Source organism: Podarcis melisellensis (assembly GCF_964234715.1).
Source record: "Podarcis melisellensis genome assembly, chromosome: 7".
Taxonomy (NCBI): Eukaryota; Metazoa; Chordata; class Lepidosauria; order Squamata; family Lacertidae; genus Podarcis; species Podarcis melisellensis.
Window position 1 is genome coordinate 74,938,044 of NC_138539.1, and position 24,052 is coordinate 74,962,095.

The following is a 24,052-nucleotide window of genomic DNA, read 5'->3' on the forward strand; positions in this document are numbered from 1 at the left end:
ATCACTCAAAAATGGTGCCAAAGGGTTTCAGATGCTCCCCTGAGAGGTTTGGCGCTCGAAACAGCAGGCTTTTTATCACAGGACAAGAAATCAGCCCTCAACAACTTAACTGGCAGAAAAATTTTTTTTGAAGAAATCCCTAAGCCCCGTGGTCACAATTTCATCAAAAATCTTCCTTTTGGCAAATCACTCAAAAATGGTGCCAAATGGTTGGAAATGCTCCCCTGGGAGGTTTGGCGCTCGAAACAGAAGGCTTTTTATCACAGGACAAGAAATCAGCCCTCAACAACTTAAATGGTAGAAAAAGATTTTTTTGAAATAACCCCTAAGCCCCGGGGTCACAATTTCATAAAAAATCTTCCTTTTGGAAATCACTCAAAAATGGTGCCAAATGGTTGGAAATGCTCCCCTGGGAGGTTTGGCGGTCGAAACAGAAGGCTTTTTATCACAGGAAAGGAAATCAGCCCTTGACAACTTAACCGGAAGAAAAAGATTTTTTTGAAGAAATCCCTAAGCCCCGGGGTCACAATTTCATCAAAAATCTTCCTTTTGGCAAATCACTCAAAAATGGTGCCAAATGGTTGGAAATGCTCCCCTGGGAGTTTTGGCGGTCGAAACAGAAGGCTTTTTATCACAGGAAAGGAAATCAGCCCTTGACAACTTAACCAGAAGAAAAAGATTTTTTTGAAGAAATCCCTAAGCCCCGGGGTCACAATTTCATCAAAAATCTTCCTTTTGGCAAATCACTCAAAAATGGTGCCAAATGGTTGGAAATGCTCCCCTGGGAGGTTTGGCGGTCGAAACAGAAGGCTTTTTATCACAGGACAAGAAATCAGCCCTCGACAACTTAACCGGAAGAAAAAGATTTTTTTGAAGAAATCCCTAAGCCCCGGGGTCACAATTTCATCATAAATCTGACTTTTGGCAAATCACTCAATAATGGTCCCAAAGGGTTGCAGATGCTTCCCTGAGAGGTTTGGCGCTTGAAACAGAAGACTTTTTATCACAGGACAAGAAATCAGCCCTCAACAACTTAAATGGTAGAAAAAGATTTTTTTGAAAAAACCCCTAAGCCCCGGGGTCACAATTTCATCAAAAATCTGACTTTTGGCAATTCACTCAAAAATGTTGCCAAATGGGTGGAAATGCTCCCCTGGGAGGTTTGGCGGTCGAAACAGAAGGCTTTTTATCACAGGACAAGAAATCAGCCCTCGACAACTTAACCGGCAGAAAAAGATTTTTTTGAAGAAATCCCTAAGCCCCGGGGTCACAATTTCATCAAAAACCTCACTTTCGACAAGTCACTCAAAAATGCTGCCAAACGGTTGGAAATGCTCCCCTGAGAGGTTTGGCGTTCAAAAAAGAAGGCTTTTTATCACATGAAAGGAAATCAGCCCTCGACAACTTAACCGGTAGAAAAATATTTTTTTGAAAAAATCCCTGACTATCGACAAATCACTCAAAAATGGTGCCAAAGGGTTTCAGATGCTCCCCTGAGAGGTTTGGCGGTCGAAACAGAAGGCTTTTTATCACAGGACAAGAAATCAGCCCTCGACAACTTAACCGGAAGAAAAAGATTTTTTTGAAAAAATCCCTAAGCCCCGGGGTCACAATTTCATCAAAAATCTTCCTTTTGGCAAATCACTCAAAAATGGTGCCAAATGGTTGGAAATGCTCCCCTGGGAGGTTTGGCGCTCGAAACAGAAGGCTTTTTATCACAGGACAAGAAATCAGCCCTCAACAACTTAAATGGTAGAAAACGATTTTTTTGAAATAACCCCTAAGCCCCGGGGTCACAATTTCATCAAAAATCTTCCTTTTGGCAAATCACTCAAAAATGGTGCCAAATGGTTGGAAATGCTCCCCTGGGAGGTTTGGCGGTCGAAACAGAAGGCTTTTTATTACAGGAAAGGAAATCAGCCCTTGACAACTTAACCGGCAGAAAAAGATTTTTTTGAAGAAATCCCTAAGCCCCGGGGTCACAATTTCATCAAAAACCTCACTTTCGACAAGTCACTCAAAAATGCTGCCAAACGGTTGGAAATGCTCCCCTGAGAGGTTTGGCGTTCAAAAAAGAAGGCTTTTTATCACATGAAAGGAAATCAGCCCTCGACAACTTAACCGGTAGAAAAATATTTTTTTTGAAAAAATCCCTGACTTTCGACAAATCACTCAAAAATGGTGCCAAATGGTTTCAGATGCTCCCCTGAGATGTTTGGCGCTCGAAACAGAAGGCTTTTTATCACAGTACAAGAAATCAGCCCTCAACAACTTAACCGGCAGAAAAAGATTTTTTTGAAAAAATCCCTAAGCCCCGGGGTCACAATTTCATCAAAAATCTTCCTTTTGGCAAATCACTCAAAAATGGTGCCAAATGGTTGGAAATGCTCCCCTGGGAGGTTTGGCGGTCGAAACAGAAGGCTTTTTATCACAGGAAAGGAAATCAGCCCTCAACAACTTAACCGGCAGAAAAATATTTTTTTGAAAAAATCCCTGACTTTCGACAAATCACTCAAAAATGGTGCCAAAGGGTTTCAGATGCTCCCCTGAGAGGTTTGGCGCTCGAAACAGAAGGCTTTTTCTCACATGAAAGGAAATCAGCCCTCAACAACTTAACCGGCAGAAAAATATTTTTTTGAAAAAATCCCTAAGCCCCGGGGTCACAATTTCATCAAAAATCTGACTTTAGGCAAATCACTCAAAAATGGTGCCAAATGGTTTCAGATGCTCCCCTGAGAGGTTTGGCGCTCGAAACAGAAGGCTTTTTATCACAGGACAAGAAATCAGCCCTCGACAACCTAACCGGAAGAAAAAGATTTTTTTGAAGAAATCCCTAAGCCCCGGGGTCACAATTTCATCATAAATCTGACTTTTGGCAAATCACTCAAAAATGGTGCCAAAGGGTTGCAGATGCTTCCCTGAGAGGTTTGGCGCTCGAAACAGAAGGCTTTTTATCACAGGACAAGAAATCAGCCCTCAACAACTTAAATGGTGGAAAAAGATTTTTTTGAAAAAAACCCTAAGCCCCGGGGTCACAATTTCATCAAAAATCTGACTTTTGGCAATTCACTCAAAAATGTTGCCAAATGGTTGGAAATGCTCCCCTGGGAGGTTTGGCGGTCGAAACAGAAGGCTTTTTATCACAGGACAAGAAATCAGCCCTCGACAACTTAACCGGAAGAAAAATATTTTTTTGAAAAAATCCCTGACTTTCGACAAATCACTCAAAAATGGTGCCAAAGGGTTGCAGATGCTCCCCTGAGAGGTTTGGCGCTCGAAACAGAAGGCTTTTTATCACAAGACAAGAAATCAGCCCTCAACAACTTAAATGGTAGAAAAAGATTTTTTTGAAATAACCCCTAAGCCCCGGGGTCACAATTTCATCAAAAATCTGACTTTTGGCAATTCACTCAAAAATGTTGCCAAATGGTTGGAAATGCTCCCCTGAGAGGTTTGGCGGTCGAAACAGAAGGCTTTTTATCACAGGAAAGGAAATCAGCCCTTGACAACTTAACCGGAAGAAAAAGATTTTTTTGAAAAAATCCCTAAGCCCCGGGGTCACAATTTCATCAAAAATCTTCCTTTTGGCAAATCACTCAAAAATGGTTCCAAATGGTTGGAAATGCTCCCCTGGGAGGTTTGGCGGTCGAAACAGAAGGCTTTTTATCACAGGAAAGGAAATCAGCCCTTGACAACTTAACCGGCAGAAAAAGATTTTTTTGAAGAAATCCCTAAGCCCCGGGGTCACAATTTCATCAAAAACCTCACTTTCGACAAGTCACTCAAAAATGCTGCCAAACGGTTGGAAATGCTCCCCTGAGAGGTTTGGCGTTCAAAAAAGAAGGCTTTTTATCACATGAAAGGAAATCAGCCCTCAACAACTTAACCGGCAGAAAAATATTTTTTTGAAAAAATCCCTGACTTTCGACAAATCAGTCAAAAATGGTGCCAAAGGGTTTCAGATGCTCCCCTGAGAGGTTTGGCGCTCGAAACAGCAGGCTTTTTATCACAGGACAAGAAATCAGCCCTCAACAACTTAACTGGCAGAAAATTTTTTTTTGAAGAAATCCCTAAGCCCCGTGGTCACAATTTCATCAAAAATTTGACTTTAGGCAAATCACTCAAAAATGGTGCCAAATGGTTTCAGATGCTCCCCTGAGAGGTTTGGCGGTCAAAACAGAAGGCTTTTTATCACAGGACAAGAAATCAGCCCTCAACAACTTAACCGGCAGAAAAAGATTTTTTTGAAAAAATCCCTAAGCCCCGGGGTCACAATTTCATCAAAAATCTTCCTTTTGGCAAATCACTCAAAAATGGTGCCAAATGGTTGGAAATGCTCCCCTGGGAGGTTTGGCGCTCGAAACAGAAGGCTTTTTATCACAGGACAAGAAATCAGCCCTCAACAACTTAAATGGTAGAAAATGATTTTTTTGAAATAACCCCTAAGCCCCGGGGTCACAATTTCATCAAAAATCTTCCTTTTGGCAAATCACTCAAAAATGGTGCCAAATGGTTGGAAATGCTCCCCTGGGAGGTTTGGCGGTCGAAACAGAAGGCTTTTTATCACAGGACAAGAAATCAGCCCTCGACAACTTAACCGGAAGAAAAAGATTTTTTTGAAGAAATCCCTAAGCCCCGGGGTCACAATTTCATCATAAATCTGACTTTTGGCAAATCACTCAAAAATGGTGCCAAAGGGTTGCAGATGCTTCCCTGAGAGGTTTGGCGCTGGAAACAGAAGACTTTTTATCACAGGACAAGAAATCAGCCCTCAACAACTTAAATGGTAGAAAAAGATTTTTTTGAAAAAACCCCTAAGCCCCGGGGTCACAATTTCATCAAAAATCTGACTTTTGGCAATTCACTCAAAAATGTTGCCAAATGGTTGGAAATTCTCCCCTGGGAGGTTTGGCGGTCGAAACAGAAGGCTTTTTATCACAGGACAAGAAATCAGCCCTCGACAATTTAACCGGAAGAAAAAGATTTTTTTGAAAAAATCCCTAAGCCCCGGGGTCACAATTTCATCAAAAATCTTCCTTTTGGCAAATCACTCAAAAATGGTGCCAAATGGTTGGAAATGCTCCCCTGGGAGGTTTGGCGCTCGAAACAGAAGGCTTTTTATCACAGGACAAGAAATCAGCCCTCAACAACTTAAATGGTAGAAAACGATTTTTTTGAAATAACCCCTAAGCCCCGGGGTCACAATTTCATCAAAAATCTTCCTTTTGGCAAATCACTCAAAAATGGTGCCAAATGGTTGGAAATGCTCCCCTGGGAGGTTTGGCGGTCGAAACAGAAGGCTTTTTATCACAGGAAAGGAAATCAGCCCTTGACAACTTAACCGGCAGAAAAAGATTTTTTTGAAGAAATCCCTAAGCCCCGGGGTCACAATTTCATCAAAAACCTCACTTTCGACAAGTCACTCAAAAATGCTGCCAAACGGTTGGAAATGCTCCCCTGAGAGGTTTGGCGTTCAAAAAAGAAGGCTTTTTATCACATGAAAGGAAATCAGCCCTCGACAACTTAACCGGCAGAAAAATATTTTTTTGAAAAAATCCCTGACTTTCGACAAATCACTCAAAAATGGTGCCAAAGGGTTTCAGATGCTCCCCTGAGAGGTTTGGCGCTCGAAACAGAAGGCTTTTTATCACAGTACAAGAAATCAGCCCTCAACAACTTAACCGGCAGAAAAAGATTTTTTTGAAGAAATCCCTAAGCCGCGGGGTCACAATTTCATAAAAAAATCTGACTTTAGGCAAATCACTCAAAAATGGTGCCAAATGGTTTCAGATGCTCCCCTGAGAGGTTTGGCGCTCGAAACAGAAGGCTTTTTATCACAGGACAAGAAATCAGCCCTCAACAACTTAACCGGCAGAAAAAGATTTTTTTGAAGAAATCCCTAAGCCCCGGGGTCACAATTTCATCAAAAATCTGACTTTAGGCGAATCACTCAAAAATGGTGCCAAATGGTTGGAAATGCTCCCCTGGGAGGTTTGGCGGTCAAAACAGAAGGCTTTTTATCACAGGACAAGAAATCAGCCCTTGTCAACTTAACCAGTAGAAAAAGATTTTTTTGAAAAAATCCCTAAGCCCCGGGGTCACAATTTCATCAAAAATCTGACTTTTGGCAATTCACTCAAAAATGTTGCCAAATGGTTGGAAATGCTCCCCTGAGAGGTTTGGCGGTTGAAACAGAAGGCTTTTTATCACAGGACAAGAAATCAGCCCTCGACAACTTAACCGGAAGAAAAAGATTTTTTTGAAGAAATCCCTAAGCCCCGGGGTCACAATTTCCTCATAAATCTGACTTTTGGCAAATCACTCAAAAATGCTGCCAAACGGTTGGAAATGCTCCCCTGAGAGGTTTGGCGTTCAAAAAAGGCTTTTTATCACATGAAAGGAAATAAGCCCTTGACAACTTAACCGGCAGAAAAATATTTTTTTGAAAAAATCCCTGACTTTCGACAAATCACTCAAAAATGGTGCCAAAGGGTTTCAGGTGCTCCCCTGAGAGGTTTGGCGCTCGAAACAGAAGGCTTTTTATCACAGGACAAGAAATCAGCCCTCAACAACGTAACTGGTAGAAAAAGATTTTTTTGAAGAAATCCCTAAGCCCCGGGGTCACAATTTCATCATAAATCTGACATTTGGCAATTCACTCAAAAATGTTGCCAAATGGTTGGAAATGCTCCCCTGGGAGGTTTGGCGGTCGAAACAGAAGGCTTTTTATCACAGGAAAGGAAATCAGCCCTTGACAACTTAACCGGCAGAAAAAGATTTTTTTGAAGAAATCCCTAAGCCCCGGGGTCACAATTTCATCAAAAACCTCACTTTCGACAAGTCACTCAAAAATGCTGCCAAACGGTTGGAAATGCTCCCCTGAGAGGTTTGGCGTTCAAAAAAGAAGGCTTTTTATCACATGAAAGGAAATCAGCCCTCAACAACTTAACCGGCAGAAAAATATTTTTTTGAAAAAATCCCTGACTTTCGACAAATCACTCAAAAATGGTGCCAAAGGGTTTCAGATGCTCCCCTGAGAGGTTTGGCGCTCGAAACAGCAGGCTTTTTATCACAGGACAAGAAATCAGCCCTTGTCAACTTAACCGGTAGAAAAAGATTTTTTTGAAAAAATCCCTAAGCCCCGGGGTCACAATTTCATCAAAAATCTGACTTTTGGCAATTCACTCAAAAACGTTGCCAAATGGTTGGAAATGCTCCCCTGAGAGGTTTGGCGGTTAAAACAGAAGGCTTTTTATCACAGGACAAGAAATCAGCCCTCGACAACTTAACCGGAAGAAAAAGATTTTTTTGAAGAAATCCCTAAGCCCCGGGGTCACAATTTCATCATAAATCTGACTTTTGGCAAATCACTCAAAAATGGTGCCAAAGGGTTGCAGATGCTTCCCTGAGAGGTTTGGCGCTCGAAACAGAAGGCTTTTTATCACAGGACAAGAAATCAGCCCTCAACAACTTAAATGGAAGAAAAATATTTTTTTGAAAAAACCCCTAAGCCCCGGGGTCACAATTTCATCAAAAATCTGACTTTTGGATATTCACTCAAAAATGTTGCCAAATGGTTGGAAATGCTCCCCTGGGAGGTTTGGCGGTCGAAACAGAAGGCTTTTTATCACAGGACAAGAAATCAGCCCTCGACAACTTAACCGGAAGAAAAAGATTTTTTTGAAAAAATCCCGAAGCCCCGGGGTCACAATTTCATCAAAAATCTTCCTTTTGGCAAATCACTCAAAAATGGTGCCAAATGGTTGGAAATGCTCCCCTGGGAGGTTTGGCGCTCGAAACAGAATTCTTTTTATCACAGGACAAGAAATCAGCCCTCAACAACTTAAATGGTAGAAAAAGATTTTTTTGAAATAACCCCTAAGCCCCGGGGTCACAATTTCATCAAAAATCTGACTTTAGGCAAATCACTCAAAAATGGTGCCAAATGGTTGGAAATGCTCCCCTGGGAGGTTTGGCGTTCGAAACAGAAGGCTTTTTATCACAGGACAAGAAATCAGCCCTTGTCAACTTAACCGGTAGAAAAAGATTTTTTTGAAAAAATCCCTAAGCCCCGAGGTCACAATTTCATCAAAAATCTGACTTTTGGCAATTCACTCAAAAATGTTGCCAAATGGTTGGAAATGCTCCCCTGGGAGGTTTGGCGGTCGAAACAGAAGGCTTTTTATCACAGGACAAGAAATCAGCCCTCGACAACTTAACCGGAAGAAAAAGATTTTTTTGAAGAAATCCCTAAGCCCCGGGGTCACAATTTCATCATAAATCTGACTTTTGGCAAATCACTCAAAAATGGTGCCAAAGGGTTGCAGATGCTTCCCTGAGAGGTTTGGCGCTGGAAACAGAAGACTTTTTATCACAGGACAAGAAATCAGCCCTCAACAACTTAAATGGTAGAAAAAGATTTTTTTGAAAAAACCCCTAAGCCCCGGGGTCACAATTTCATCAAAAATCTGACTTTTGGCAATTCACTCAAAAATGTTGCCAAATGGTTGGAAATTCTCCCCTGGGAGGTTTGGCGGTCGAAACAGAAGGCTTTTTATCACAGGACAAGAAATCAGCCCTCGACAACTTAACCGGAAGAAAAAGATTTTTTTGAAAAAATCCCTAAGCCCCGGGGTCACAATTTCATCAAAAATCTTCCTTTTGGCAAATCACTCAAAAATGGTGCCAAATGGTTGGAAATGCTCCCCTGGGAGGTTTGGCGCTCGAAACAGAAGGCTTTTTATCACAGGACAAGAAATCAGCCCTCAACAACTTAAATGGTAGAAAACGATTTTTTTGAAATAACCCCTAAGCCCCGGGGTCACAATTTCATCAAAAATCTTCCTTTTGGCAAATCACTCAAAAATGGTGCCAAATGGTTGGAAATGCTCCCCTGGGAGGTTTGGCGGTCGAAACAGAAGGCTTTTTATCACAGGAAAGGAAATCAGCCCTTGACAACTTAACCGGCAGAAAAAGATTTTTTTGAAGAAATCCCTAAGCCCCGGGGTCACAATTTCATCAAAAACCTCACTTTCGACAAGTCACTCAAAAATGCTGCCAAACGGTTGGAAATGCTCCCCTGAGAGGTTTGGCGTTCAAAAAAGAAGGCTTTTTATCACATGAAAGGAAATCAGCCCTCGACAACTTAACCGGCAGAAAAATATTTTTTTGAAAAAATCCCTGACTTTCGACAAATCACTCAAAAATGGTGCCAAAGGGTTTCAGATGCTCCCCTGAGAGGTTTGGCGCTCGAAACAGAAGGCTTTTTATCACAGGACAAGAAATCAGCCCTCAACAACTTAACCGGCAGAAAAAGATTTTTTTGAAGAAATCCCTAAGCCCCGGGGTCACAATTTCATCAAAAATCTGACTTTAGGCGAATCACTCAAAAATGGTGCCAAATGGTTGGAAATGCTCCCCTGGGAGGTTTGGCGGTCAAAACAGAAGGCTTTTTATCACAGGACAAGAAATCAGCCCTTGTCAACTTAACCAGTAGAAAAAGATTTTTTTGAAAAAATCCCTAAGCCCCGGGGTCACAATTTCATCAAAAATCTGACTTTTGGCAATTCACTCAAAAATGTTGCCAAATGGTTGGAAATGCTCCCCTGAGAGGTTTGGCGGTTGAAACAGAAGGCTTTTTATCACAGGACAAGAAATCAGCCCTCGACAACTTAACCGGAAGAAAAAGATTTTTTTGAAGAAATCCCTAAGCCCCGGGGTCACAATTTCCTCATAAATCTGACTTTTGGCAAATCACTCAAAAATGCTGCCAAACGGTTGGAAATGCTCCCCTGAGAGGTTTGGCGTTCAAAAAAGGCTTTTTATCACATGAAAGGAAATAAGCCCTTGACAACTTAACCGGCAGAAAAATATTTTTTTGAAAAAATCCCTGACTTTCGACAAATCACTCAAAAATGGTGCCAAAGGGTTTCAGGTGCTCCCCTGAGAGGTTTGGCGCTCGAAACAGAAGGCTTTTTATCACAGGACAAGAAATCAGCCCTCAACAACGTAACTGGTAGAAAAAGATTTTTTTGAAGAAATCCCTAAGCCCCGGGGTCACAATTTCATCATAAATCTGACATTTGGCAATTCACTCAAAAATGTTGCCAAATGGTTGGAAATGCTCCCCTGGGAGGTTTGGCGGTCGAAACAGAAGGCTTTTTATCACAGGAAAGGAAATCAGCCCTTGACAACTTAACCGGCAGAAAAAGATTTTTTTGAAGAAATCCCTAAGCCCCGGGGTCACAATTTCATCAAAAACCTCACTTTCGACAAGTCACTCAAAAATGCTGCCAAACGGTTGGAAATGCTCCCCTGAGAGGTTTGGCGTTCAAAAAAGAAGGCTTTTTATCACATGAAAGGAAATCAGCCCTCAACAACTTAACCGGCAGAAAAATATTTTTTTGAAAAAATCCCTGACTTTCGACAAATCACTCAAAAATGGTGCCAAAGGGTTTCAGATGCTCCCCTGAGAGGTTTGGCGCTCGAAACAGCAGGCTTTTTATCACAGGACAAGAAATCAGCCCTTGTCAACTTAACCGGTAGAAAAAGATTTTTTTGAAAAAATCCCTAAGCCCCGGGGTCACAATTTCATCAAAAATCTGACTTTTGGCAATTCACTCAAAAACGTTGCCAAATGGTTGTGACCTCAGGGGAGCATCTGAAACCCTTTGGCACCATTTTTGAGTGATTTGTCGAAAGTCAGGGATTTTTTCAAAAAAATATTTTTCTGCCGGTTAAGTTGTTGAGGGCTGATTTCCTTTCATGTGATAAAAAGCCTTCTTTTTTGAACGCCAAACCTCTCAGGGGAGCATTTCCAACCGTTTGGCAGCATTTTTGAGTGACTTGTCGAAAGTGAGGTTTTTGATGAAATTGTGACCCCGGGGCTTAGGGATTTCTTCAAAAAAATCTTTTTCTGCCGGTTAAGTTGTCAAGGGCTGATTTCCTTTCCTGTGATAAAAAGCCTTCTGTTTCGACCGCCAAACCTCCCAGGGGAGCATTTCCAACCATTTGGCAACATTTTTGAGTGAATTGCCAAATGTCAGATTTATGATGAAATTGTGACCCCGGGGCTTAGGGATTTCTTCAAAAAAATCTTTTTCTACCAGTTACGTTGTTGAGGGCTGATTTCTTGTCCTGTGATAAAAAGCCTTCTGTTTCGAGCGCCAAACCTCTCAGGGGAGCACCTGAAACCCTTTGGCACCATTTTTGAGTGATTTGTCGAAAGTCAGGGATTTTTTCAAAAAAATATTTTTCTGCCGGTTAAGTTGTCAAGGGCTTATTTCCTTTCATGTGATAAAAAGCCTTTTTTGAACGCCAAACCTCTCAGGGGAGCATTTCCAACCGTTTGGCAGCATTTTTGAGTGATTTGCCAAAAGTCAGATTTATGAGGAAATTGTGACCCCGGGGCTTAGGGATTTCTTCAAAAAAATCTTTTTCTTCCGGTTAAGTTGTCGAGGGCTGATTTCTTGTCCTGTGATAAAAAGCCTTCTGTTTCAACCGCCAAACCTCTCAGGGGAGCATTTCCAACCATTTGGCAACATTTTTGAGTGAATTGCCAAAAGTCAGATTTTTGATGAAATTGTGACCCCGGGGCTTAGGGATTTTTTCAAAAAAATCTTTTTCTACTGGTTAAGTTGACAAGGGCTGATTTCTTGTCCTGTGATAAAAAGCCTTCTGTTTTGACCGCCAAACCTCCCAGGGGAGCATTTCCAACCATTTGGCACCATTTTTGAGTGATTCGCCTAAAGTCAGATTTTTGATGAAATTGTGACCCCGGGGCTTAGGGATTTCTTCAAAAAAATCTTTTTCTGCCGGTTAAGTTGTTGAGGGCTGATTTCTTGTCCTGTGATAAAAAGCCTTCTGTTTCGAGCGCCAAACCTCTCAGGGGAGCATCTGAAACCCTTTGGCACCATTTTTGAGTGATTTGTCGAAAGTCAGGGATTTTTTCAAAAAAATATTTTTCTGCCGGTTAAGTTGTCGAGGGCTGATTTCCTTTCATGTGATAAAAAGCCTTCTTTTTTGAACGCCAAACCTCTCAGGGGAGCATTTCCAACCGTTTGGCAGCATTTTTGAGTGACTTGTCGAAAGTGAGGTTTTTGATGAAATTGTGACCCCGGGGCTTAGGGATTTCTTCAAAAAAATCTTTTTCTGCCGGTTAAGTTGTCAAGGGCTGATTTCCTTTCCTGTGATAAAAAGCCTTCTGTTTCGACCGCCAAACCTCCCAGGGGAGCATTTCCAACCATTTGGCACCATTTTTGAGTGATTTGCCAAAAGGAAGATTTTTGATGAAATTGTGACCCCGGGGCTTAGGGATTTTTTCAAAAAAATCTTTTTCTTCCGGTTAAGTTGTCAAGGGCTGATTTCCTTTCCTGTGATAAAAAGCCTTCTGTTTCGACCGCCAAACCTCTCAGGGGAGCATTTCCAACCATTTGGCAACATTTTTGAGTGAATTGCCAAAAGTCAGATTTTTGATGAAATTGTGACCCCGGGGCTTAGGGGTTATTTCAAAAAAATCTTTTTCTACCATTTAAGTTGTTGAGGGCTGATTTCTTGTCTTGTGATAAAAAGCCTTCTGTTTCGAGCGCCAAACCTCTCAGGGGAGCATCTGCAACCCTTTGGCACCATTTTTGAGTGATTTGTCGAAAGTCAGGGATTTTTTCAAAAAAATATTTTTCTTCCGGTTAAGTTGTCGAGGGCTGATTTCTTGTCCTGTGATAAAAAGCCTTCTGTTTCGACCGCCAAACCTCCCAGGGGAGCATTTCCAACCATTTGGCAACATTTTTGAGTGAATTGCCAAAAGTCAGATTTTTGATGAAATTGTGACCCCGGGGCTTAGGGTTTTTTTCAAAAAAATCTTTTTCCACCATTTAAGTTGTTGAGGGCTGATTTCTTGTCCTGTGATAAAAAGCCTTCTGTTTCGAGCGCCAAACCTCTCAGGGAAGCATCTGCAACCCTTTGGCACCATTTTTGAGTGATTTGCCAAAAGTCAGATTTATGATGAAATTGTGACCCCGGGGCTTAGGGATTTCTTCAAAAAAATCTTTTTCTTCCGGTTAGGTTGTCGAGGGCTGATTTCTTGTCCTGTGATAAAAAGCCTTCTGTTTCGAGCGCCAAACCTCTCAGGGGAGCATCTGAAACCATTTGGCACCATTTTTGAGTGATTTGCCTAAAGTCAGATTTTTGATGAAATTGTGACCCCGGGGCTTAGGGATTTTTTCAAAAAAATATTTTTCTGCCGGTTAAGTTGTTGAGGGCTGATTTCCTTTCATGTGAGAAAAAGCCTTCTGTTTCGAGCGCCAAACCTCTCAGGGGAGCATCTGAAACCCTTTGGCACCATTTTTGAGTGATTTGTCGAAAGTCAGGGATTTTTTCAAAAAAATATTTTTCTGCCGGTTAAGTTGTTGAGGGCTGATTTCCTTTCCTGTGATAAAAAGCCTTCTGTTTCGACCGCCAAACCTCCCAGGGGAGCATTTCCAACCATTTGGCACCATTTTTGAGTGATTTGCCAAAAGGAAGATTTTTGATGAAATTGTGACCCCGGGGCTTAGGGATTTTTTCAAAAAAATCTTTTTCTGCCGGTTAAGTTGTTGAGGGCTGATTTCTTGTACTGTGATAAAAAGCCTTCTGTTTCGAGCGCCAAACATCTCAGGGGAGCATCTGAAACCATTTGGCACCATTTTTGAGTGATTTGTCGAAAGTCAGGGATTTTTTCAAAAAAAATATTTTTCTACCGGTTAAGTTGTCGAGGGCTGATTTCCTTTCATGTGATAAAAAGCCTTCTTTTTTGAACGCCAAACCTCTCAGGGGAGCATTTCCAACCGTTTGGCAGCATTTTTGAGTGACTTGTCGAAAGTGAGGTTTTTGATGAAATTGTGACCCCGGGGCTTAGGGATTTCTTCAAAAAAATCTTTTTCTGCCGGTTAAGTTGTCAAGGGCTGATTTCCTTTCCTGTAATAAAAAGCCTTCTGTTTCGACCGCCAAACCTCCCAGGGGAGCATTTCCAACCATTTGGCACCATTTTTGAGTGATTTGCCAAAAGGAAGATTTTTGATGAAATTGTGACCCCGGGGCTTAGGGGTTATTTCAAAAAAATCGTTTTCTACCATTTAAGTTGTTGAGGGCTGATTTCTTGTCCTGTGATAAAAAGCCTTCTGTTTCGAGCGCCAAACCTCCCAGGGGAGCATTTCCAACCATTTGGCACCATTTTTGAGTGATTTGCCAAAAGGAAGATTTTTGATGAAATTGTGACCCCGGGGCTTAGGGATTTTTTCAAAAAAATCTTTTTCTTCCGGTTAAGTTGTCGAGGGCTGATTTCTTGTCCTGTGATAAAAAGCCTTCTGTTTCGACCGCCAAACCTCTCAGGGGAGCATCTGAAACCCTTTGGCACCATTTTTGAGTGATTTGTCGATAGTCAGGGATTTTTTCAAAAAAATATTTTTCTACCGGTTAAGTTGTCGAGGGCTGATTTCCTTTCATGTGATAAAAAGCCTTCTTTTTTGAACGCCAAACCTCTCAGGGGAGCATTTCCAACCGTTTGGCAGCATTTTTGAGTGACTTGTCGAAAGTGAGGTTTTTGATGAAATTGTGACCCCGGGGCTTAGGGATTTCTTCAAAAAAATCTTTTTCTGCCGGTTAAGTTGTCGAGGGCTGATTTCTTGTCCTGTGATAAAAAGCCTTCTGTTTCGACCGCCAAACCTCCCAGGGGAGCATTTCCACCCATTTGGCAACATTTTTGAGTGAATTGCCAAAAGTCAGATTTTTGATGAAATTGTGACCCCGGGGCTTAGGGGTTTTTTCAAAAAAATCTTTTTCTACCATTTAAGTTGTTGAGGGCTGATTTCTTGTCCTGTGATAAAAAGTCTTCTGTTTCAAGCGCCAAACCTCTCAGGGAAGCATCTGCAACCCTTTGGGACCATTATTGAGTGATTTGCCAAAAGTCAGATTTATGATGAAATTGTGACCCCGGGGCTTAGGGATTTCTTCAAAAAAATCTTTTTCTTCCGGTTAAGTTGTCGAGGGCTGATTTCTTGTCCTGTGATAAAAAGCCTTCTGTTTCGACCGCCAAACCTCCCAGGGGAGCATTTCCAACCATTTGGCACCATTTTTGAGTGATTTGCCAAAAGGAAGATTTTTGATGAAATTGTGACCCCGGGGCTTAGGGATTTCTTCAAAAAAATCTTTTTCTTCTGGTTAAGTTGTCAAGGGCTGATTTCCTTTCCTGTGATAAAAAGCCTTCTGTTTCGACCGCCAAAACTCCCAGGGGAGCATTTCCAACCATTTGGCACCATTTTTGAGTGATTTGCCAAAAGGAAGATTTTTGATGAAATTGTGACCCCGGGGCTTAGGGATTTCTTCAAAAAAATCTTTTTCTTCCGGTTAAGTTGTCAAGGGCTGATTTCCTTTCCTGTGATAAAAAGCCTTCTGTTTCGACCGCCAAACCTCCCAGGGGAGCATTTCCAACCATTTGGCACCATTTTTGAGTGATTTCCAAAAGGAAGATTTTTTATGAAATTGTGACCCCGGGGCTTAGGGGTTATTTCAAAAAAATCTTTTTCTACCATTTAAGTTGTTGAGGGCTGATTTCTTGTCCTGTGATAAAAAGCCTTCTGTTTCGAGCGCCAAACCTCCCAGGGGAGCATTTCCAACCATTTGGCACCATTTTTGAGTGATTTGCCAAAAGGAAGATTTTTGATGAAATTGTGACCACGGGGCTTAGGGATTTCTTCAAAAAAAATTTTTCTGCCAGTTAAGTTGTTGAGGGCTGATTTCTTGTCCTGTGATAAAAAGCCTGCTGTTTCGAGCGCCAAACCTCTCAGGGGAGCATCTGAAACCCTTTGGCACCATTTTTGAGTGATTTGTCGAAAGTCAGGGATTTTTTCAAAAAAATATTTTTCTGCCGGTTAAGTTGTTGAGGGCTGATTTCCTTTCATGTGATAAAAAGCCTTCTTTTTTGAACGCCAAACCTCTCAGGGGAGCATTTCCAACCGTTTGGCAGCATTTTTGAGTGACTTGTCGAAAGTGAGGTTTTTGATGAAATTGTGACCCCGGGGCTTAGGGATTTCTTCAAAAAAATCTTTTTCTGCCGGTTAAGTTGTTGAGGGCTGATTTCTTGTACTGTGATAAAAAGCCTTCTGTTTCGAGCGCAAAACCTCTCAGGGGAGCATCTGAAACCCTTTGGCACCATTTTTGAGTGATTTGTCGAAAGTCAGGGATTTTTTCAAAAAAATATTTTTCTGCCGGTTAAGTTGTCGAGGGCTGATTTCCTTTCATGTGATAAAAAGCCTTCTTTTTTGAACGCCAAACCTCTCAGGGGAGCATTTCCAACCATTTGGCAACATTTTTGAGTGAATTGCCAAAAGTCAGATTTTTGATGAAATTGTGACCCCGGGGCTTAGGGGTTATTTCAAAAAAATCTTTTTCTACCATTTAAGTTGTTGAGGGCTGATTTCTTGTCTTGTGATAAAAAGCCTTCTGTTTCGAGCGCCAAACCTCTCAGGGGAGCATCTGCAACCCTTTGGCACCATTTTTGAGTGATTTGTCGAAAGTGAGGGATTTTTTCAAAAAAATATTTTTCTTCCGGTTAAGTTGTCGAGGGCTGATTTCTTGTCCTGTGATAAAAAGCCTTCTGTTTCGACCGCCAAACCTCCCAGGGGAGCATTTCCAACCATTTGGCAACATTTTTGAGTGAATTGCCAAAAGTCAGATTTTTGATGAAATTGTGACCCCGGGGCTTAGGGGTTTTTTCAAAAAAATCTTTTTCCACCATTTAAGTTGTTGAGGGCTGATTTCTTGTCCTGTGATAAAAAGCCTTCTGTTTCGAGCGCCAAACCTCTCAGGGAAGCATCTGCAACCCTTTGGCACCATTTTTGAGTGATTTGCCAAAAGTCAGATTTATGATGAAATTGTGACCCCGGGGCTTAGGGATTTCTTCAAAAAAATCTTTTTCTTCCGGTTAGGTTGTCGAGGGCTGATTTCTTGTCCTGTGATAAAAAGCCTTCTGTTTCGAGCGCCAAACCTCTCAGGGGAGCATCTGAAACCATTTGGCACCATTTTTGAGTGATTTGCCTAAAGTCAGATTTTTGATGAAATTGTGACCCCGGGGCTTAGGGATTTTTTCAAAAAAATATTTTTCTGCCGGTTAAGTTGTTGAGGGCTGATTTCCTTTCATGTGAGAAAAAGCCTTCTGTTTCGAGCGCCAAACCTCTCAGGGGAGCATCTGAAACCCTTTGGCACCATTTTTGAGTGATTTGTCGAAAGTCAGGGATTTTTTCAAAAAAATATTTTTCTGCCGGTTAAGTTGTTGAGGGCTGATTTCCTTTCCTGTGATAAAAAGCCTTCTGTTTCGACCGCCAAACCTCCCAGGGGAGCATTTCCAACCATTTGGCACCATTTTTGAGTGATTTGCCAAAAGGAAGATTTTTGATGAAATTGTGACCCCGGGGCTTAGGGATTTTTTCAAAAAAATCTTTTTCTGCCGGTTAAGTTGTTGAGGGCTGATTTCTTGTACTGTGATAAAAAGCCTTCTGTTTCGAGCGCCAAACATCTCAGGGGAGCATCTGAAACCATTTGGCACCATTTTTGAGTGATTTGTCGAAAGTCAGGGATTTTTTCAAAAAAATATTTTTCTACCGGTTAAGTTGTCGAGGGCTGATTTCCTTTCATGTGATAAAAAGCCTTCTTTTTTGAACGCCAAACCTCTCAGGGGAGCATTTCCAACCGTTTGGCAGCATTTTTGAGTGACTTGTCGAAAGTGAGGTTTTTGATGAAATTGTGACCCCGGGGCTTAGGGATTTCTTCAAAAAAATCTTTTTCTGCCGGTTAAGTTGTCAAGGGCTGATTTCCTTTCCTGTAATAAAAAGCCTTCTGTTTCGACCGCCAAACCTCCCAGGGGAGCATTTCCAACCATTTGGCACCATTTTTGAGTGATTTGCCAAAAGGAAGATTTTTGATGAAATTGTGACCCCGGGGCTTAGGGGTTATTTCAAAAAAATCGTTTTCTACCATTTAAGTTGTTGAGGGCTGATTTCTTGTCCTGTGATAAAAAGCCTTCTGTTTCGAGCGCCAAACCTCCCAGGGGAGCATTTCCAACCATTTGGCACCATTTTTGAGTGATTTGCCAAAAGGAAGATTTTTGATGAAATTGTGACCCCGGGGCTTAGGGATTTTTTCAAAAAAATCTTTTTCTTCCGGTTAAGTTGTCGAGGGCTGATTTCTTGTCCTGTGATAAAAAGCCTTCTGTTTCGACCGCCAAACCTCCCAGGGGAGCATTTCCAACCATTTGGCAACATTTTTGAGTGAATTGCCAAAAGTCAGATTTTTGATGAAATTGTGACCCCGGGGCTTAGGGGTTTTTTCAAAAAAATCTTTTTCTACCATTTAAGTTGTTGAGGGCTGATTTCTTGTCCTGTGATAAAAAGTCTTCTGTTTCAAGCGCCAAACCTCTCAGGGAAGCATCTGCAACCCTTTGGCACCATTTTTGAGTGATTTGCCAAAAGTCAGATTTATGATGAAATTGTGACCCCGGGGCTTAGGGATTTCTTCAAAAAAATCTTTTTCTTCCGGTTAAGTTGTCGAGGGCTGATTTCTTGTCCTGTGATAAAAAGCCTTCTGTTTCGACCGCCAAACCTCCCAGGGGAGCATTTCCAACCATTTGGCACCATTTTTGAGTGATTTGCCAAAAGGAAGATTTTTGATGAAATTGTGACCCCGGGGCTTAGGGATTTCTTCAAAAAAATCTTTTTCTTCTGGTTAAGTTGTCAAGGGCTGATTTCCTTTCCTGTGATAAAAAGCCTTCTTTTTCGACCGCCAAACCTCTCAGGGGAGCATCTGAAACCATTTGGCACCATTTTTGAGTGATTTGCCTAAAGTCAGATTTTTGATGAAATTGTGACCCCGGGGCTTAGGGATTTTTTCAAAAAAATATTTTTCTGCCGGTTAAGTTGTTGAGGGCTGATTTCCTTTCATGTGATAAAAAGCCTTCTTTTTTGAACGCCAAACCTCTCAGGGGAGCATTTCCAACCGTTTGGCAGCATTTTTGAGTGACTTGTCGAAAGTGAGGTTTTTGATGAAATTGTGACCCCGGGGCTTAGGGATTTCTTCAAAAAAATCTTTTTCTGCCGATTAAGTTGTCAAGGGCTGATTTCCTTTCCTGTGATAAAAAGCCTTCTGTTTCGACCGCCAAACCTCCCAGGGGAGCATTTCCAACCATTTGGCACCATTTTTGAGTGATTTGCCAAAAGGAAGATTTTTGATGAAATTGTGACCCCGGGGCTTACGGATTTTTTCAAAAAAAACTTTTTCTGCCGGTTAAGTTGTTGAGGGCTGATTTCTTGTACTGTGATAAAAAGCCTTCTGTTTCGAGCGCCAAACCTCTCAGGGGAGCATCTGAAACCCTTTGGCACCATTTTTGAGTGATTTGTCGATAGTCAGGGATTTTTTCAAAAAAATATTTTTCTACCGGTTAAGTTGTCGAGGGCTGATTTCCTTTCATGTGATAAAAAGCCTTCTTTTTTGAACGCCAAACCTCTCAGGGGAGCATTTCCAACCGTTTGGCAGCATTTTTGAGTGACTTGTCGAAAGTGAGGTTTTTGATGAAATTGTGACCCCGGGGCTTAGGGATTTCTTCAAAAAAATCTTTTTCTGCCGGTTAAGTTGTCGAGGGCTGATTTCTTGTCCTGTGATAAAAAGCCTTCTGTTTCGACCGCCAAACCTCCCAGGGGAGCATTTCCAACCATTTGGCAACATTTTTGAGTGAATTGCCAAAAGTCAGATTTTTGATGAAATTGTGACCCCGGGGCTTAGGGGTTTTTTCAAAAAAATCTTTTTCTACCATTTAAGTTGTTGAGGGCTGATTTCTTGTCCTGTGATAAAAAGTCTTCTGTTTCAAGCGCCAAACCTCTCAGGGAAGCATCTGCAACCCTTTGGGACCATTTTTGAGTGATTTGCCAAAAGTCAGATTTATGATGAAATTGTGACCCCGGGGCTTAGGGATTTCTTCAAAAAAATCTTTTTCTTCCGGTTAAGTTGTCGAGGGCTGATTTCTTGTCCTGTGATAAAAAGCCTTCTGTTTCGACCGCCAAACCTCCCAGGGGAGCATTTCCAACCATTTGGCACCATTTTTGAGTGATTTGCCAAAAGGAAGATTTTTGATGAAATTGTGACCCCGGGGCTTAGGGATTTCTTCAAAAAAATCTTTTTCTTCTGGTTAAGTTGTCAGGGGCTGATTTCCTTTCCTGTGATAAAAAGCCTTCTGTTTCGACCGCCAAAACTCCCAGGGGAGCATTTCCAACCATTTGGCACCATTTTTGAGTGATTTGCCAAAAGGAAGATTTTTGATGAAATTGTGACCCCGGGGCTTAGGGATTTCTTCAAAAAAATCTTTTTCTTCCGGTTAAGTTGTCAAGGGCTGATTTCCTTTCCTGTGATAAAAAGCCTTCTGTTTCGACCGCCAAACCTCCCAGGGGAGCATTTCCAACCATTTGGCACCATTTTTGAGTGATTTCCAAAAGGAAGATTTTTTATGAAATTGTGACCCCGGGGCTTAGGGGTTATTTCAAAAAAATCTTTTTCTACCATTTAAGTTGTTGAGGGCTGATTTCTTGTCCTGTGATAAAAAGCCTTCTGTTTCGAGCGCCAAACCTCCCAGGGGAGCATTTCCAACCATTTGGCACCATTTTTGAGTGATTTGCCAAAAGGAAGATTTTTGATGAAATTGTGACCACGGGGCTTAGGGATTTCTTCAAAAAAAATTTTTCTGCCAGTTAAGTTGTTGAGGGCTGATTTCTTGTCCTGTGATAAAAAGCCTGCTGTTTCGAGCGCCAAACCTCTCAGGGGAGCATCTGAAACCCTTTGGCACCATTTTTGAGTGATTTGTCGAAAGTCAGGGATTTTTTCAAAAAAATATTTTTCTGCCGGTTAAGTTGTTGAGGGCTGATTTCCTTTCATGTGATAAAAAGCCTTCTTTTTTGAACGCCAAACCTCTCAGGGGAGCATTTCCAACCGTTTGGCAGCATTTTTGAGTGACTTGTCGAAAGTGAGGTTTTTGATGAAATTGTGACCCCGGGGCTTAGGGATTTCTTCAAAAAAATCTTTTTCTGCCGGTTAAGTTGTTGAGGGCTGATTTCTTGTACTGTGATAAAAAGCCTTCTGTTTCGAGCGCAAAACCTCTCAGGGGAGCATCTGAAACCCTTTGGCACCATTTTTGAGTGATTTGTCGAAAGTCAGGGATTTTTTCAAAAAAATATTTTTCTGCCGGTTAAGTTGTCGAGGGCTGATTTCCTTTCATGTGATAAAAAGCCTTCTTTTTTGAACGCCAAACCTCTCAGGGGAGCATTTCCAACCGTTTGGCAGCATTTTTGAGTGACTTGTCGAAAGTCACATTTTTGATGAAATTGTGACCCCGGGGCTTAGGGATTTTTTCAAAAAAATCTTTTTCTACTGGTTAAGTTGACAAGGGCTGATTTCTTGTCCTGTGATAAAAAGCCTTCTGTTTCGAGCGCCAAACCTCTCAGGGGAGCATCTGAAACCATTTGGCACCATTTTTGAGTGATTTGCCTAAAGTCAGATTTTTGATGAAATTGTGACCCCGGGGCTTAGGGATTTTTTCAAAAAAATATTTTTCTGCCGGTTAAGTTGTTGAGGGCTGATTTCCTTTCATGTGATAAAAAGCCTTCTTTTTTGAACGCCAAACCTCTCAGGGGAGCATTTCCAACCGTTTGGCAGCATTTTTGAGTGACTTGTCGAAAGTGAGGTTTTTGATGAAATTGTGACCCCGGGGCTTAGGGATTTCTTCAAAAAAATCTTTTTCTGCCGGTTAAGTTGTCAAGGGCTGATTTCCTTTCCTGTGATAAAAAGCCTTCTGTTTCGACCGCCAAACCTCTCAGGGGATCATTTCCAACCATTTGGCACCATTTTTGAGTGATTTGCCAAAAGGAAGATTTTTGATGAAATTGTGACCCCGGGGCTTAGGGATTTTTTCAAAAAAATCTTTTTCTGCCGGTTAAGTTGTTGAGGGCTGATTTCTTGTACTGTGATAAAAAGCCTTCTGTTTCGAGCGCCAAACCTCTCAGGGGAGCATCTGAAACCCTTTGGCACCATTTTTGAGTGATTTGTCGAAAGTCAGGGATTTTTTCAAAAAAATATTTTTCTACCGGTTAAGTTGTCGAGGGCTGATTTCCTTTCATGTGATAAAAAGCCTTCTTTTTTGAACGCCAAACCTCTCAGGGGAGCATTTCCAACCGTTTGGCAGCATTTTTGAGTGACTTGTCGAAAGTGAGGTTTTTGATGAAATTGTGACCCCGGGGCTTAGGGATTTCTTCAAAAAAATCTTTTTCTGCCGGTTAAGTTGTCAAGGGCTGATTTCCTTTCCTGTAATAAAAAGCCTTCTGTTTCGACCGCCAAACCTCCCAGGGGAGCATTTCCAACCATTTGGCACCATTTTTGAGTGATTTGCCAAAAGGAAGATTTTTGATGAAATTGTGACCCCGGGGCTTAGGGGTTATTTCAAAAAAATCGTTTTCTACCATTTAAGTTGTTGAGGGCTGATTTCTTGTCCTGTGATAAAAAGTCTTCTGTTTCGAGCGCCAAACCTCCCAGGGGAGCATTTCCAACCATTTGGCACCATTTTTGAGTGATTTGCCAAAAGGAAGATTTTTGATGAAATTGTGACCCCGGGGCTTAGGGATTTTTTCAAAAAAATCTTTTTCTTCCGGTTAAGTTGTCGAGGGCTGATTTCTTGTCCTGTGATAAAAAGCCTTCTGTTTCGACCGCCAAACCTCCCAGGGGAGCATTTCCAACCATTTGGCAACATTTTTGAGTGATTTGCCAAAAGGAAGATTTTTGATGAAATTGTGACCCCGGGGCTTAGGGGTTATTTCAAAAAAATCGTTTTCTACCATTTAAGTTGTTGAGGGCTGATTTCTTGTCCTGTGATAAAAAGTCTTCTGTTTCGAGCGCCAAACCTCCCAGGGGAGCATTTCCAACCATTTGGCACCATTTTTGAGTGATTTGCCAAAAGGAAGATTTTTGATGAAATTGTGACCCCGGGGCTTAGGGATTTTTTCAAAAAAATCTTTTTCTTCCGGTTAAGTTGTCGAGGGCTGATTTCTTGTCCTGTGATAAAAAGCCTTCTGTTTCGACCGCCAAACCTCCCAGGGGAGCATTTCCAACCATTTGGCAACATTTTTGAGTGAATTGCCAAAAGTCAGATTTTTGATGAAATTGTGACCCCGGGGCTTAGGGGTTTTTTCAAAAAAATCTTTTTCTACCATTTAAGTTGTTGAGGGCTGATTTCTTGTCCTGTGATAAAAAGTCTTCTGTTTCAAGCGCCAAACCTCTCAGGGGAGCATTTCCAACCATTTGGCACCATTTTTGAGTGATTTGCCAAAAGGAAGATTTTTGATGAAATTGTGACCCCGGGGCTTAGGGATTTCTTCAAAAAAATCTTTTTCTTCCGGTTAAGTTGTCAAGGGCTGATTTCCTTTCCTGTGATAAAAAGCCTTCTGTTTCGACCGCCAAACCTCCCAGGGGAGCATTTCCAACCATTTGGCACCATTTTTGAGTGATTTCCAAAAGGAAGATTTTTTATGAAATTGTGACCCCGGGGCTTAGGGGTTATTTCAAAAAAATCTTTTTCTACCATTTAAGTTGTTGAGGGCTGATTTCTTGTCCTGTGATAAAAAGCCTTCTGTTTCGAGCGCCAAACCTCCCAGGGGAGCATTTCCAACCATTTGGCACCATTTTTGAGTGATTTGCCAAAAGGAAGATTTTTGATGAAATTGTGACCCCGGGGCTTAGGGATTTTTTCAAAAAAATCTTTTTCTTCCGGTTAAGTTGTTGAGGGCTGATTTCTTGTCCTGTGATAAAAAGCCTTCTGTTTCGACCGCCAAACCTCTCAGGGGAGCATCTGAAACCATTTGGCACCATTTTTGAGTGATTTGTCTAAACTCAGATTTTTGATGAAATTGTGACCACGGGGCTTAGGGATTTCTTCAAAAAATTTTTTTCTGCCAGTTAAGTTATTGAGGGCTGATTTCTTGTCCTGTGATAAAAA